Source organism: Sciurus vulgaris (genome assembly GCF_902686455.1).
Source record: "Sciurus vulgaris genome assembly, chromosome: 13".
Taxonomy (NCBI): domain Eukaryota; kingdom Metazoa; phylum Chordata; class Mammalia; order Rodentia; family Sciuridae; genus Sciurus; species Sciurus vulgaris.
This window is the reverse complement of record NC_136474.1, coordinates 82,960,769-82,978,125: the sequence shown is the minus strand read 5'-3', so window position 1 is coordinate 82,978,125 and position 17,357 is coordinate 82,960,769. Positions and strand designations below refer to the sequence as shown.

The 17,357-nt window shown below is 45.4% G+C and overlaps 1 protein-coding gene and 1 long non-coding RNA gene across 2 annotated transcripts in view; both read left to right on the top strand.

Moving 5' to 3' along the window:
* CCBE1 (collagen and calcium binding EGF domains 1) overlaps window positions 1–17,357 on the top strand; it is a gene marked incomplete at its 5' end in the record, with an annotated part of 247,567 nt that overhangs the window by 59,868 nt on the left and 170,342 nt on the right. The gene's annotated exons all lie outside the window — the stretch shown is intronic.
* Window positions 4,596–9,129, top strand: LOC306643301. The gene is made up of 2 exons (XR_013758878.1): window positions 4,596–7,692; window positions 7,830–9,129. It is a non-coding gene; the product is annotated as an uncharacterized lncRNA (long non-coding RNA).

Below are 17,357 nucleotides of genomic sequence, written 5' to 3'. Positions count from 1 at the left end.
CTGAGTGTGAATTGAGCAGTGTGGGCACCAAGAGAACAGGCCTGGAAACGAAGCTGGATCAGTATCTGGGGAAGAGGGGGCTCCTGCAGCTGATGGAAACCACCCCAGGTTTTACACCGCAGTGACTGATGCCAGCAGAGTTGTGTGCTCCCAAAGTCTCTTGGGTAGAGTGGACGATGTGTACTAGAGGGACTGGCTGGGACTCCAAGCCATGGGGAGCCTTTCTTGGGAGGAAGTAATCCAATTTCATTAGTGGATGTTTTTCTGTACCTTATAGAAAAAGCAAAGGTAAACCCAAAATGCATGCATTGGTCTTGGTGGCCAGGGAAGTCACCCAGAGGGAATGGGGACGTAGGCCTAAGGCTCAGCTTCCCTCACCGTCTCTCAGGATGTGCTTATCAGATATTCTGCCATGCCAGATTCTGGGGCTCCTGTCTTGTGTAAGTTGGTTACTTAGTTGCTCAATTCTCTGATGGGTTTCACCTGGTTATTCAGATAATGCATCTCAATGAAGTCACAAGTGGGATCATTCTTGTGCCGGTTGGTGCCGTTCCAGTAGTGACAGGCTCACATTTTTCCAAGTATAAAGAACATTCCTTTCTTAAAGTAGTCTCAATTTTTTTAACTTACTTTTAAAAATTTAGTTATACATGACAGTAGATGTATTTTGACATACATACATACATGGAGTATAACTTACCATTTTTGTGGTCGTACATGGTATGGAGTTACACTGGTTGTGTTCATACATGAACATAGGGAAGTTATGTTCAATTTATTCTGTCTTCCCCATTCCCATCCCCCTTTCTTTCCCCCCACTGCCCCCTGTCCAATCCAGTGACCCTCTCCGCCTTCACCTATTGTGAATCAGCATCTGAGTATCAGAACATTTGGACTTGTGGTTTTTTGGGATTGACTTATTTCACTTAGCATGATAGTCTCCAGTTCCATCTATTTATTGGCAAATGCCATGATGCTGGGTAATATTCTATTGTGTATGTACCATATTTTCTTCATCCATAAATCTATTGCAGGGCACCTAAGTTGGTTCCATAGCTTGACTTTTTTTTTTTTTTTTTTTTTTGCAGTGCTGAGGATCGAACTCAGGGCCTTGTGCTTCTGAGGCAAGCACTCTACCAGCTGAGCTATCTCCCCAGCCCCATAGTTTGACTATTAACATTGATGTGGCCATGTCATCAATGTGGCTGCGTCACTATAGTATGCTGATTTTAAGTCTTTTGGGTATATGCTGAGGAGTGGATAACTGGGTCAAATTTGGTTCTATTTCAGGTTTTCTGAGGAGTCTACATATGCTTTCCAGAGTGGTTGCACCAATTTTTAGTCCCACCAGAAAGTACGAGTGTACCTTTTTCCCCCACATCCTCGCCAACATGTGTTACGTGTATTGCTAATTGCCATTCTGACTGGTGTGAGATGGAATATTAGTGTAGTTTTAATTTGCATTTCTCTAATTGCTAGTGATGTTGGATCTTTTTTCATACATTTGTTGACCAATCATATTTATTTGAAGTATCTGCTCAGTTCCTTTGCCCATTAAAGTTTTTTGAGCTCTTTATACATCCTAGAGATTAATGCTCTGAGGTGCAGGTGCAAAGATTTTCTCCCATTCTGTAGGCTCTGTTCATGTTTTTGATTATTTCCTTTGCTGTGACGAGCTTTTTAGTTTAATAGCATTCCATTGATTTTACTACTTGTGCTTTAGGACTCTTTTGAAGAATTCAGTCCCTAAGCTTACATGAGATTTGGGGCCTACTTTTTCTTCTAGTAGGCACAGGGTCTCTAGTCTGATACCTAGGTCCTTGATCCACTTTGAGTTGTTTTGTGTGGGCTGAGAGATGGGAGTCTAATTTCATTCTGCTACATGTGGATTTCCAGTTTTCCCAGCACCCTTTGTTGAAGAGGCTATCTTTTCTCCAATGGGTGTTTATGGTGCCTTTGTCTACTATAAGAAAACAATTTATGTGGGTTTGTCTGTCTCTCTTCTATTCTGTACCACTGGTCTTCATGTCTGTTTTGGTGCCCATACCATACTGTTTTTGTTACGCAGCTCTGTAGTATAGTTTAAGGTCTGGTATTGTGATGCCTCCGGCTTTGCTTTCCTCACTGAGGACTGCCAAGGGTAAAGCATGGTCTGTCACAGGCAGCCTGTTCCCCCAGTCATCATGGTCTGGTCTCTTTATCCTGAGGGAAGGTTTGATGCCCCTTTGGTTCTATAGCTTCATCAGTTTCTCAGCGTGTTCCCTCTCCTCACGAGGTTGGTGAAGAAAGTGCTTGGAAAGATCAAATAGGAAAGCCACCTAATAGCCATCAAGGTCGTAAGATGTGGACAGGTAGATGTAGGAGGCCTCCAAGTCCTGGTGGTAGTTCAGGTGCACCAGCCAGGGGACCCATGTGGCTGCTTGGTGCTGGAGTGGTGTTGGAGGCCTTGGGACATTCTGAGGGTACCGTGAGGGGTGACAAAGGGCCCCTGGCTCAGGGCTGGCCAGGTGGAGGATGAGCATCAGGTTCCATCCAAGCACTGTTGAAGCAGGAGACCTCAGTGATCCTCAGTGGAGAACACCTGCACGGGAAGTCTTCAAATCGAACTGGCGAGGTTCTGGTCACCATGGGCAGGGCAGGGGAAAGAGGGAAGGATGCGAAGAAAACTGGACCCGTGGTTGTGAGGCGTCGTAACTGGACGTGCTAAGTGGGGAGAGACAGCAGTCCCAGAATTCTCTGGGGTTTCTTCCTTGGATTTCTAGCGGTCCCATTCACTGGGAAATGGAACCTGCTTGGTCATCGTGGAGTGTGGGGGGATGTGGTAAGCTGAGATTTGAAGACATGGTTCTTCATTAATATTTTCTCATTAATATTCTGAAATGAATCCTGAGACACATGTAGGTATGGTAATGTCACCTCGGTGTATGACGAGTGAACAGACCTCAAGAGTCTGGATCAGCTCAGCTTTAGGAACGTGACCACAATGGACGAGCCTTGAGGGGCAGATGATCTGAGAGCCAGCAGGAGGAAAACTGCAGGCTGGGCTTGGAGTTGCGCTGTGGCACTGAGGTTAATGGGATCTGCCATCCCTCGCTTGCCCGTAAGTGCTGGAGGGGCTCCTCCTGGGTGCTGGTCACCACTGTCGGGGGCTTGAGGGAGATCGCCCCAGGTGTCAGCTGCTCCAGATCCTGGTGCAAGTGCTATGCCAGGTGGACAGAATCCTCCAAAACGAGCTTGGGAAGACCTCTTATTTCTTTAGTGGGAAAGCATTTTAAACTGAAAAATAAATGTGTTGTTGTTGACTTATCTGTGTACATTTGTATTTTTACATATTAGTGACATTTAGAATTTAAAACTGCCCATTAGAGAGAAATACTGTACTTTAAAAGTAATCTAGAGGTCTAGACTTCAGTTTGTAACTCTGGTAACATGAGAGATAAAAAGAACAGAGCATGGTATCTTACATTCTAGAGTTAAGTTGTTAAGCCACTGAAGTATTATAAAGGAATGGAACATTTAAAAGTTTTGAAATGCAGTTTAAAAAACATTAACAGTAGAATTTGAAAAATCCTCCCCCATAAAAAAGTGAAAAATTTCAGATAGGATTTGGAAGTTGAATTTTAATTCTCCAGAGGAAAGTAGGGTTTTGAATTTCAAATGAAATACATTGAACTAGTAACTTTTCAAATGAGATAAAAAGTAACTTTTGAATAACTTCTGTGCACAGAAAGCCCTCTGAAGGGTACCAGAAAATCACATTGACAGAACAGATGCCACTGTATCTTGACACAGCTGAGATGGTGGGAGTGAACCTGGGCCCTGCCTGCCACCAATGGTTGTGTAGTGCACACCCTGCCCCCGCCCCCCCCACCTGCACACACATGTGCACACTTCTGTGTTAACTGTGGTCATTTCCTCCAGAGTGCAGGTCTTTGTCCTCCCCGACTCTGTTCAGGGAGCTTCCTTGAGATCTGTCTTCTGTCTGAATTCCTTCGGGTTTAAAGTCCATACCTTGCAATTTAGCGCATAATTACATACCCTGTCACAGGCTCTGATTCTTTCAGTGTGTGTAAATCTTCCAACCAGACAGGAATTAGTTCCTGTTCCCCACATCTTGATGCCAGTCATCTGATAGATGAGACTCTCTTGAGGTTTTTCCCTAACTGCCTTTTGGGGACAGGAAGTCACACAGGGCACACTTCAAGGAGGCTCCCATGGCTTAGAGCTGTGCCGAGGCTTCAGAATGCATCAGTGTTCACATCTTGGCTCGATATTTAACCATATGATCTTGGCTAATTTATCTCAGCTGTCCAAGCCTCGGATTCTGTAGGCCTTACCCCAGAGTCTGGCAAATCATAAAGCTATGGTCATAAAAACTCATCGTTACTGGTAAGGCCGGCTGTCCAGAGCTGCTGCCTCCTAAGGAAGAACAGAATGGCCCCATGGGATATTCTCTGGACAGGCCAGAGGGGCGGGGCGGTGGCGCCTGTTAGAGCCCTTGCGTGCCTGTCACCTTTTCGTTGCTACCCTGCAGAAAGCGGGAGGTTGGGCTCCTGTCTGGAGTCGTTTCAAGTTTTTTGCTGCAACACTGAAGAACCAGTGCTTCTGCTGAAGATGAGGTGCTCTTTGGACACTTGGGATTTGCTCCAGTCTCTCCTAACCCATCAGAACCTGAACAAAGACTGGTTGAAGATGCCATCCAAGTCCACACCACAGGTTTCCTGCTTAGGCCTGTGAACTTGAGGCTCAGGGGCATGAAGAATCATGGTGTTATGCTTAGGGTATAAGGTGTCCCCCAAACATTTCTATGGCTGTGTAGGAGTATTTGAAGGCAAATGATGGGGATCCAGAGAGCTGTGACCTAATCGGTCCGTCCTAGTTTGAATGGACTGGTAGGTAACTGTAGGTAGGTGGGGTGTGGCTGTAGGAGGTAGGTCACCCAGGTGTGCCCTTGAAGGGTGCATCTTTCCTGTGGACCCCTTTGCTCTATTTCCTGCCTGCCCTGAATGGCAGGATTTCTCTACTACACCCTCCACCATGATGTTCTGTTTCATCTTGGGTCCAGAGCAATGGCGTCGACTCATGGACTGGAATCTCTGAAACTGAGCCAAAATAAATACTTCATCTCTTAGTTGTGCTTGTGAAGTATTTTGGTCAGTGATGAGAATCTGTCACCACCTGCCTATCACATCTGAGCAGGACTCCAAGGTGGAGATTGAATAGCTTTAAACCTCACCTTGATCCTAAGACTTTCCAGATGTTTTCTTGGTGATGATATATTTCAGTCATAAACCTGAATGGTATGCTCAAGTCTTGGGCTCAGTTTTGAAATCTTTAGTTCAAGTTCATGACTGTCTTTTTCCTGTCCTCCATGAACAGAAATTTTATTGGTGTATTGTACTAATGATGAAATTTGTTGTTACATATACTAATACACACATACAATGTAACAATGTGATTTGACCAACATCACTCCCTAGCTCCCTGCCCCACCGGCTACAAAGAGATTTGAATTGTGATCTTCCTGCTTTTAGAAAAGTTGGGGTTGCCTTACCTCTCTCCTTTCTTGGTGCTCAGGGACTCAGAAAGGCTATATGCAAGCATGGCTCTCCTGGGTCCTTTGCTCGATGCACTCGCACCCTGACTAGGGCTCCTGTCAGCCTGTCCAGGAGCAATGAAGATGCTAAAAGTAGCAACAGAGTCACACCTGATAAACCAAAAAGGGTACGTGTCAAGGTGCCACTGTTCTCAGTTTGGGAGAGCCCGAGCCTGCTGGGAGATGGGCTAGTTGATGTATCAACCAGGTGCAGCAAGCTGACTTCCTTTCCTTGTTTTCCTTGTGCTAAGGCCTGAGGTCCCACAGGATGAAAGCAATTGAGAAAGCTGAGTTGACTCACAAAGGCACTGGCTATGGGGCATCTTGGCAGTCCACTGTGGTGCCTGAGGAGGTGTTTGGGTTGTGCCCATGTTGAACACTGGCCCCAAAATCCATAACTTTCCAGGGCTTTGGAGAGGGAGGAGATGCATCCTAAAATTAGCTTTGCTCGCTGGCTTGGAAGACGATGCCCCATTTCACCTTTGGTCTCTGAGGCTCAGCGCTGCATGTCTCCACCTAGGGGTTGATGGGATCATTTTATAAATGGGCTTTGCAGCCTTCCCAGGAAATGGCTGCGGGTGCCAGTGCTGCTTTCCCTGTTCAAAGACAGGCCACAGGAGTGTAGTTAAGTAAGGTGTGTAAAACGAGAGCCCTCTGAAGGTGGGCACTCGGACAGTCCGTTAAGCCATGCTGTGTCCTAGTGCACTCCGAAATCTTTTATTCTGAGAATGTTTTTTGTCAAAACATTGCTTGAGGGTGGAAACCTTTGATTGGGCTCTAGCAAGCTTTTCTGTCCAGTGGAATATTGGTCTGTTACTTTGTTACAGGGACACTTTGGGTAGGGAAAGTTGGGGCTATAATAGAGCCTAAGATAATGATAAATGGTCTTTATGTTTAAAAATACATGCAAAAATGTATGAGAAAACATACATCATGTACCTTATATCCATCACCCAGCTCAAGAAAGGGATTATTTCTGTGAAGGCAATACACCCCTCAATCACCCCTTCCTGATTTCAGCACTTACCATTCCAGCCAGATTGTCACTGCTCCAAACTTAGGATGTATTCTTCCCACAGACTGTTGCCTACATTTTGACATATATGCACGTACGTATCTGAAGTGACATAATAGTATTCACATTTTAACCTTTGTTTAAATGTTGTATATGCTCATATGATTTTTTTCTGCCTGGTGTTAGGTGTGTGAGCTCTAGCCATGTGGCTCTGGTTTGCATGTCTGATTCTCCATCGCATGAATACACTGAAGTTGGAGAAGGCATTTATTGGGACAGACAAGAATGGAAATATTTCTTTTGCCTAATGATATTGAAATGACTGGATCATTGTCTACATGTGTATTTCTGGTATAGTCTAAGATTTGGAAGGTTTATGTTCCTGATTAAAAAACATTTATAGGAAATGTTGCAAAATGATTTAAATAAATATGGCATATTAATGAATTGCAGGAGGGTAAGATGGGTAGATATACTATTAGACTGTGCCAGACCAAAAAGTATGATATCCCTGATTCCACATGGCAGTAGGGGTTGAAAGAAGGATCTGAAAAACGTTAAGAGAATTGAAAGTAGTACTTGGTGTGCCAGGCGGGAGACTGAGGGCAAAGGCGGGGCCAGGAATGGCCGACCCTGCCTGGCTTTGGTTTACTGGCTGGGTGATGGAACCACTCTCAACATGTAGGCTACCTAGGAAGCAACTGTTCAAATGGTGACAAGGGTGGCTGTTGATGATTCATGTGGATCTTACTTGAAACACTGAGGAGAAATGCAGGAGAAACTGTCCAGGAAGCAACTGAATGAATCTAGACCACAAAGGATGATGGTGGCAAAGGTGGACTTCTGAGAGTTATTGGAATATGGAGGTGGTTGAAGCCTCTTCAGGAAGGAATGTGTACAGGGAGAAGGGAAGCTGGGTGGAGACGAAACGTGGACAGTTCAGAGATGAGCATGTGTTGGGGGGTGGATTACCAAAATGAGGAGGGAGAAAGTGCTCTGATCACATAACGACAAGTTTCACAGAGGAGGAATTGGTCGATAGGACCAAATGTGGTGGGTCAGGGCAAGTCCATGAGATTTAGTATCAGAGGACATTGACCTTCGGAGGCCAGGTCAGCAGAGGTTAGGGCTAGGAAGCCTCAGGTTATAGATGAGCATAAGACTGGATAAGAGAAAAGGGACCAAGAATGTAGACTACAAGAGATTGTGTCAGGTCAGAGAAACAGATGGCAGTAGGGATCCCGTACTGAAGGGTAGAGAAGAGTTTGGCTTTGGGCGTAGAAAAGACGGGAACGTGTTTGTGTGAAAGGAAAAGACCCAGGGGAGAAGGAAAAGCTGATCATGCACTAGAGTGAAGAGAGTTGGTAGACGGGTGGGAAGGGATGGGGAAAGAGGTGGAACAGCCTTGGGGAAAGAGACTGCTTCCTTTCCCGCTCAGGTAGAGAGAGTGATAAGGATGTGGAAAAGCTTGTAAAGTGGGAAACCAAGGAACTGAGGGCGTTTCCATCCCTGTATGCTGTGAAGATGATCCTTCACCATCACCAGGAGTCCTGAGAAGCTTCTGCTTGTGTTGTAAGTCATTCAGTGTCACATCCTCGAACAGCACTGCCCAGAACAACAGCTGTGAACCACTTATGGCTATGTAAGCTTTGGCCACCTGGTGGAGAAGCTGCCTGTCTGTTTTCTTGGTTTCACACCACATAGCAGCCAGGAACGTGACCTCCTCTATTCCGCCATTTTGGACCTCTCCTACATAAGCCTAATCAAATTTAAAATTTAAAAAGTCAGCTTCCAATCACACTGGCCACGTTTGTGGGGTACAGTGGCCACTTGTGGCTTGTGGCTGCCATACTGGACAGCACAGGTGCAGATGTGTAATCATAAAGTACTGGGCAGTGCTGCTCTCCAGTTCCCCTGGCAATTCTCCCAGTAAAAGCTAAAGCTTGCCTTCTAAATCCAGCAATCCTCCTATGAGCTCCTTTATTAAGATATGTTTGGTTTATTCATCTACGGTATAGACTGCTCATGAGATAGCTTTAAATACAGACTTCATCAATAGCCAATCGGTGTCGGAGTCACAGGGCTGCTGAAAACTTGGTCACAGAAAATTTAAATGAGCAAAGTGAAAAAGGTACAGAAGAGTGGGTGCATTGGTCTATGTCTTGGTGTACAGGTGGTGAAACTTGGGTTTTCGGGAATTAGATGTTCTCATCCACCAGCAGACACCTTGTTCCCTCCCAGGCTATAGTTTCCCTCAGAAATTTTTAACTTCCTTGAGCAGCCGACAAATTGAGTTTTGGACAAAGAGCCCCAGATCACTGCATTGCTGACGTGAAAATGAAAATTGGGCTTTACTCCCATACCTTTCCCTGAAACACATCTCAAGTATGCAGGAAGGACTGAGGGTAGTACTTCACCTTGGAAGTGTAAGGATGCTCTCTGGCAGTTCTTTTGGTCTTGAATTAACACAAGTTTATTAAGGCTCTATTCAGCACAGATGGGTAGTAAGTCTCTGGAGTCTGGAACAGTTACTTGTGGTGTTGATCTATACTCCTGTGTGTGTGTGTGTGTGTGTGTGGTGTGTGTTGTGTGTGTACGTGCGCATGCACGCGCACATAGAGAAAGGGAGATCTCTGGATGTCTATAGATACATCTGTATATCTGTATAGAGATATATATCTATATCTCTTGGGAAGAAATTCTGTTTAAAAAATAGCTAGTGTTTGAGGCTGGTATCAAACACGATATCGAGTAGCTTGTTAGATGTTTCTAACTTAAGCTCCTTATGTTTTTATTATCCCCATTTTGTACATAACAATCGGAAGTTTGAAAAGATCAATAACATCGTGTCATGTAAGTGGTTAGAATTTGAACTCGGATCAACTCCAGGATCTGTGTCTAACCACAGTGCCACGTTCACACTCAAACCCTCGTGTGGTGCTGTTCTGGGGTGACACCCGAGGTTGTCCAGGGCAGCTCAAGGGAGCAAGAGAAGGAAGCATGTTGATGTCCAGCTATGCCCAGCTATAGGCTGATCTAAGGACCATGTAATGGCATTTCACAGTTGAATCATTCCCCAGCTAATACATTAGTTGTGCCTTCATTGTCTGATATTTGAAATTTGGAATGATTCTGTAATTGGAAAAATATTAAAAATAGTGGTGACGTCTCCAGTCTAGCTCGTCTGAGTCTGTAGTAATCCATCCTGTAGCTAGTTCACAGGTGATCTGATCCTGGGCTCTGGAGGCTTTCCTGTCACGTGAGCTCATGGGCCACCTTCAGTGTGGATTGGTATATGGCTCTCTAATATCAGCCAAAGACCTGCAACATTAGAACTAAACCTGCAATTGCAAGAATACGCTATGTCTCTAGGAGTCCTAGACAGGATTTTGGGGTCAACCTTTGCTTTCAAGGGTAAGTACTACACTTTGCCTTTTATCAAGTCTAATTCAACGAGTGTGGGCATTTGTCAGAAAAAATCTCTTCAAGCAGCTGTAAAAAGAATGCTATTTCTTTCTCCATCTTGCCTCTGTAAGGCTAACCTGTTTTGGTTAAAGCAGCCGTCATGCTTGAAGTGAGATTTCTCAGATAAAAAGATCTACCGATTTGTGTTTTCCACTCTAAAACAGCTGGAGTAACAAAAGATCAGATTAGAATACAGCCTCGGGAGAGTTTCTTGTCAGATTTCCAAGGTTCGTGTTACCCAGTTGCCCAGTGGCGATGCTGAATATCTTAAGTGCTCACTGAGCTCTAAGATGGGCCCAGAGATGTCAGGGGGATCCACGGGGATGTTATCTTTGTGAAGAAAAGTTGCACTTAGGATTTAATTTCAAGATAGTTTGTAACGGGATGTCCTAACAGGCATCTTAAGTATGTAGATAATGAAAATGAAGTCTAATTTATAAACGGGAAGGTGCCCAGGAAGTCAGCATTGCACACTGCACCGTGGCTTGCTGTGGGTGTTCTCTTCGCCACAGATGCCTTTCTGCTTTCCGTGACAGGGTCACTGTGTCCCTATCAGTTGAGGAATTGCATGCAAAGGAAGTAAATGCATTGCTGGGAGCTCTAAAGCCTCTTAGGTTTGTCCTGAATTATGCCTACAACAGGCCAGTGTGGTCTCTGCCCTTGGAGAGCTTTGGCAGCATTTTCTGAAATAATTCATGAACAGTTAAGAATTAAGATAACTATGCTTGTGTGACATTCATTTAACGTGGGGGAAACTGGAGTTTAATCCTGAAGCATCACAGGAATTCATTATTCTCATGTGAGAACAGTAACACGTTTTGTGCAAAAAGCTGAGAGGGTCTGACATCCCAATTCCTATGGGTAGCAGGTTGCCAGCTGGGGCCTGGCCCTGGCAGAGGACCAGCTCACTTCCACCTTCCTTCCAGAAACACCGCCAGGAGGAGGACAGGCTGCCCCAAGCCTGCCCCGCTGAGCAGTTGTCTTCTGTTCTAGAGACTTCCTCGGGCTTTTCCTCTATGGTGACCCAAGCACATCTTAAGTCTGTTTGAGGGTTTTTGGGGACATAGTTTCATCCTCCACCCAGGAATTTTTCACTGGGACATGCGAGAGGCAGAGGAAGCTCCCCAGAAGCTCTAGATAGGCAGCTATCCTGGGTGGTGGGAGATAAGAGAGGCTGTCATCTTCGACTCTCCTAGCTTTCCAGCAGTGCCATAGCAATGGGAGACACTCAGGAACTCTGTACTGGGTAATGCACTAAGATAGCAGGGTGGGGGGAGTGCCTGCCTGCTGCAGAGTTGCCCACAGGGCCGGCTTTGCTCTGCCCCCAGTCACCTAGCTTTGCCATCCTGGGTCCACCTTGACCACTTTTTCTGTCCCTTGGGGCTCACCTGAAAGGATGTCCCAGCATTAAAGCCTTTCCTGCAGAGTGAGGTGCTCCCCCACAGCTGGAGCCTGGTTCACCTCCTGCTCCACCTATCCACCCGCCTCTTCTCTTTCAATATAGAGCTTGTCCTCCTCTTGGCATCTGTGTCTGCCACAGTGACTGGCTTTCAGCAAATGGAGGAATGGGCAGGTTTGGTGGCTTCTAAAGAGTTTAGTTTTTACCTGAAACATGTTCCAGGAGATGTTGATGTAATCGAGCAGACCACAGCTGATGTCCCTGCTGAATGGCGACTCTTCCTACTGTGCCTCACAGGTTCTGCTCTGCTGGGCAGGTCGGCCAGCTCCTGTACCGTCCTGCAGTGGATGCTTTCCTGGGCCTTTGCAATCACATCAGCTGGAACACAGTCACCAACTGCTCTGGGGAAAGCACTACTTACCTCCTCCAGCAGGGTGAGCAGTCGGGTGGCCATGGAGGCTGAACCTACCTCTCCAGTTTGAGAGAGGTCTGGAACTGCCATGATCCTTGCTGGTCTCTGGTTGTAAAATGGGGGGGTCTTCCCAGGCATCTTAGCCACAGCTGGCCAAGAATGAGTGATGTGTCTTCAACCCTTGAAACATAGTCGTAAAATACATCTAATAGTAAACTGCAAAACTAGGCAGTGCACGGTTCACTTTGTGCATCATGATCTAACATCTCAAAATTATCCTTGGAAATGGAGTTAAAATTGAACATTGAAGAAAATGCCCTTTGAAGCAATCATTGCAGTGACATTTTCTTTACTAAATCTGATATACTTGCTTGTTTCACATCTTTGTAAAAGTAGCTTAAGAGTTAATGCTCCTTTTAAAAAATAGGTTGCCACAACCTGGTACAGCAATAAGTGAAGTTGAAGGAGTAATTGGTGTGTTCTTCTTGTTTTGTGCTGGAGAACCCGGAGGCATTCTACCCCTGAACTATATTCCTTTTTAATTTTTTTGAGACAAGGTCTCACTAGTTGCTGAAGCTAATCTCAAACTCCTGATCCTCCTGTCTCAGCCTCCCGAGTTGCTGGGATTCCAGGCATTTGCCACCATGTCCAGTTATTGTGATCTTGTTTTATGTCTGTCCAGTAGCATGAAAAGGATCAGTTAGACTCTTGGGTGCTGTTCTCTGAATAAGGGTCTCTGTTGGACATGCGTTCCACCCCCAGCTGTATTCGCAGGAGGAACACGCTCCTGCTGGCAGGTGCAGGGACTTTGTCTGCAGCTCCTGTGTCTCTCTAGCCACAGGAGGGGAGCCACTTAGGTAATTTTTCCAGTTTCCTCACCTCCTCTCTACTAGGCCCCTCCGTACTTGCCTAAGAGGAGATGAGGTACAGGAGGGATTTTTTTCCCCCCAAATTGTATTTCGAACAGGTAACAGGCAACATCAGTGGTGACATGCATTGAGTGTGAGGCTTCGCACTCCATTCTTACAACAGTGCCACAGAGTCATCCCTTCTGCATGTGGAAACGGAGACTGAAGGCCTTGAAGTCAGAGCAGAGCTTGGATGTCCACCTCCGGCACTGGGTGCTCCCTCAGATCCCCTTCATGTCTGGACTTTGCTTTCTCCTTGTTTGGTAACTTACTGGTTCAGTCTCCAGTAATGAAACAAGGGTATGAGGCTCTGTTTCTCCTAAAACTAAAATCAATATTTCTTTACAAAAGATAAGAGTTTTCTGGGGTGGGGAAAAGGACCAACAACAACTGTAGTAGGAAGAGAATGTCGATTCGATTTCATTGTGTTCTTGCTGGATTTAATAACAATGTAGGGATGTATAATTACTTAGTAGACAATTCTGTAATTACTTAAAGATGAGCAAAACTTGAAAATGACCTAGGAAGTGAAAGGTCTTCAAGCAGGGAGACATTCTTCCTGGAGAAGGCCGGAGACGATTCAAGTCAGATGTTTTTATGGAGAGATGAGCCATCTTTATCTCTAAAGGCCAAATTCTGCCTCCTCACAGGGGTGAAAGAGAATGATCCGTTTAGGAATAATAATAAAAACTTTATTTACCAAAATGTTTCGCCAAGGACCTGAACAGCTCAGTTGACATGAATTCATGAATCCTTGCAGCACTCGGGTTCTCTCATTTCTTTACCCACTTAGAGTTTAAGCTCCAGGGACCAAATTCCATTCCCTGACATTGGAGGCCCCTGGAGTTGCAGCTTTCCTTGTAAAGGTCGTTTGGAATTTTCTGAGTGCCTGGTGAGCATTTGGCCATGGTGGGCATGTCCTCTAAATTGTTCAGGGATAGTTTAAAATGAGGATATTTTGTTCTAATAGTCCTCTGTGTGTCATAATAGCTAACAAATGGAGTATTCTCATCTTATTGCTCCAGTACCTCCTTATCCTGGGGGGATGTGGGGGCCACTTCAGCATTAACCTCCTTCAGTTCTAAGGAAAACCCCATGAGGCTGGTGTTACCAACTTGTTTTGTGGTTCAAGACTAAGACACACAGGCTTAGCAACATGTCCAGGAGCACAGAGCCTGTAAATACAGATGGGCTTGGAGCCTAGGTCTGGCTAACTGGATCCCTGAAGTCTTAACCATTGGGATGCACTGCCTCTCATTTTATCAGACCACGTGTTGATGTGGGTTGGAGATGGTCTCCATACACCCCTCCTCTCCGTGGTGTTAAGGCCCTACTGCTATAGGGTAAGATAACTTGTCTTCCTGTGGCTGCTTTGACCACTCTGGTCTTTGGATGCTGTCCCTTTGGTCCTGGCTTCTCTGGGGAGTCGTCTTTCTTGTGCCTGTCACTTTGCCCTTTCCTTCTCATGCCTCCAGTTTCCCATGAAGCCTTTCATGGTTATTCTGCGGTGTGGTGATTGCATCTTCTCAGTTTCTCCCCACTCACAACTTGGGCTTTTCCTTTTAATTATAATGTCTTATTATGTACTCACCCTTTATTATGTTCTCTGTTTTCATAGGGTGACACCTTTTATCTTTAAAATGGGCAAATGTACTCACTTATTGCACTATTCTATACTATTCAGTTTCGTTGTTATCACAAAATACCCAAAGGCCAGGTCACTCATGCAAAAAGGTTTTTAAAAACATTTGTTTAAAAAGATTTCTAAGATTAATTTGAGGTTCAAGGACATGGCATTGATATTGGCTCAGCTCTGGTGAGGGCCTTCTTGGCTTTATCACATCATGGCAGATGGCAGTGGTGGGATTGTGGGAGCAAGGGATCATATCTCAAACAGGAAGTTGGAGAGACTCAGGTCAGCTTTTATAACAACTTGCCCTCAGGAGAAATTGCTGCTGGGAGACCAGTATTCCCTTCCAAGGGCAACATCCAGTGACCTAAGGATTTCCCACCAAGCCCCATCTCTCCAATGCTCCACCACCTCCCAGTACTGCTATGCTGGGGATCAAGCCTCTGATACATAAAACTTTGGGAGGAGGCAGACCACCTCCAAACCATAGTGGTCTATCAGAGGTTTTATGTTGAATTTATACTCTGCACAAGAATACTAGGGATATAAAAGAACTACAATAGGTACAGGTTAGTGTTTTGAATCTTTAGTGCAATTCTACTGGATCATAATGGAAGAAGGAAGGAGTGGATGAGGATGCTGGAACCTCATGCTCTTTCCTGACATTGTTGTGGAATAGAAGCAGAATAAGGAAAACAGATAGCAGTCAGCCTTGAGAAATTGTATCTCGTTGCTCCAGCACCTTCTTATCCTGCAGGTTGATTACATTAGTTTTAGATGCCAGCTGGATCCCTAACTACACGTCTCTGAATTGTGCGCATGTGTTTATACACAGTCTCCTAAATTAGCTCATTAGTTCCAAGTAAGATGATGGAATTGCACCCAGCATGAGGCCTGGCACTGACTATGATTTATAAATCTTCATTATAAATCTTCATTATAAAATTGACAAATCCCTCACCACCCAGGCTTTATCTGCTCCTTCTGCCTCTTTTCTAACCTTTCTCTTTTGCCCATGGCCTTGTGATTCAGGATCCAGGAATTTAATAGTTCTGCAGCAGCTTACAGTGGTGGGTGACTGGATTGTGGCAGGGACAGTGATTCCTGGGGGATGGGGACATTTGTGCAGCTTAACTTAGTGCTGCCCCCAGTCTTTGTAAATCACTTGTCCTGCAAATTGTATATACCTGGCAATAAATCCCTTTGTTAAATTGCTAACACGGTCTCCGCTCACCTTTGCTGACCCTCCCCCATGCAGTGGTGTCACTAGATGAGGGAGGATGGATGCTGGGGAGGCGGGTGTGGAGCAGAACCACCTATGTCCACTGTGCCCCTGGCCACCATTGCCCCTTTGTCTTTTTCCAGTTTCCTTTGACTTCTGCCTGCATTTCCTTGAAATTCAGCACATGAGACTCCAACTCGTGGCCCTCAAGAAAGGGTTAGAAGTAGACTATGGACCCTTCCCTTCCAGATTCTTAGTATCTGCAAATATTGTGGAGTCTCTGACCTTGGACCCTTGATGTTGGGTAGCTGTGTTCAGTGTATCTGAAACGGAATCCTCTGGTCTGTAAATGGATAGTAACAAGACCTCATGGATTTGCTGTATGCACGTTTCCCTTGGGGCTCCCCAGCACCAGCCTCTTTTCCCCTTGAGCCTTACTCTTGCCCCTTGTTTCCTTTTTCTCATTCCAGGTTAGCTTGACTAGTTGAGCTCTTGTTTTAGGAGTCCGGCAGCATAAAGTGCTTTATGGGAATTAACTCTAATCCTCTCAACCCCATGCTATGGGTGCTTCCACTGTACTGCATAGATGAGCAGAGAGAATGGAACTAGCCTAAGTGGACAGAGCGAGGCCGTGGGGAATCCGGGACATGAATCCACCAGGCTGACGTCAGAGCCACACTCACAAACACCGCTGTCCAGGGCCTGGTTCCTAGTGCTGGGCGGGCTCTGAACACCAAGCGTGTGTGAAAGCCCAGCAGTGGAACGGGTGGCGCTGCTCACCCTCCCTGAAGATGATGTAATAACGTCCTTGGAGCTCATTTGTCTTGTTCACTGTGGAGCCATGCACACTTCCCCTCGGCTGTTTGTGGCTAGCACCTTCGGTGACCTTACTGGGTATGAGTCCTTGGGCTGTGTCTAGAGATTTTGCCTGATGGTGCTGGTGCTCCTCTGTCCAGCCGGTGACGTTCATTGCAGCGGAGCCCTGCTTTAATGACGTGAACCGCAGCGCCCTCTCGATTCCATACTTCATCTGTGGTTGCGTCACACGTGAGCCTCTGCTTTGGGACAGTAGGTATTTTGGGACATTTGCCCGGGAAACTGGAGGCATGAACGTAGCTTCTGAAGTAAAGCTGATGTCATTTGCTGCTTAGACCCTTTTCCCCTTGTCACGCGCTGTAGCCAAAAATGATTTCCTGCCAGCTTAGTCCTAGCATGCTTCTGAAATAGTGTATTCTTTTGTCTAAAGCTATTGTAAATGATCTCTAACCCCCCCGCCCCCCTTTTACTGTTTTGAGATGGGATCCTCGCCAAGTTGTTCAGGGCCTTGCTAAGTTACTGAACCTGGCTTTGCCCTTGTGTTCTCTTGCCTTCACCTCCTGTACTCTGCTTGGTTCTTCTTGTCTGAACTTTTTTTTACTTTTTTTTTTTTTTTTTTTTTTTTTTTTTTGCCATTTTTGCTTCCTTTTGGATCTACTGAGATTTTAGCACCTACTTGTGATTGGATAAACCGGCTAACAAGCTTCATTTTGTTTTAGTGAAACTTTGTTTAATTTCAATTTGGTTGGATTACAAGAAATCATTAACATTACAATGTGAGAGATTAATTATGAGAAAACTTGGATTACCAAAGATGGAAATACTACAGGTCATGAAGAATTAAGATTAGTCATTTTATAAGGCAAAGTGAACTTGCTTTATAATTGAATGTGT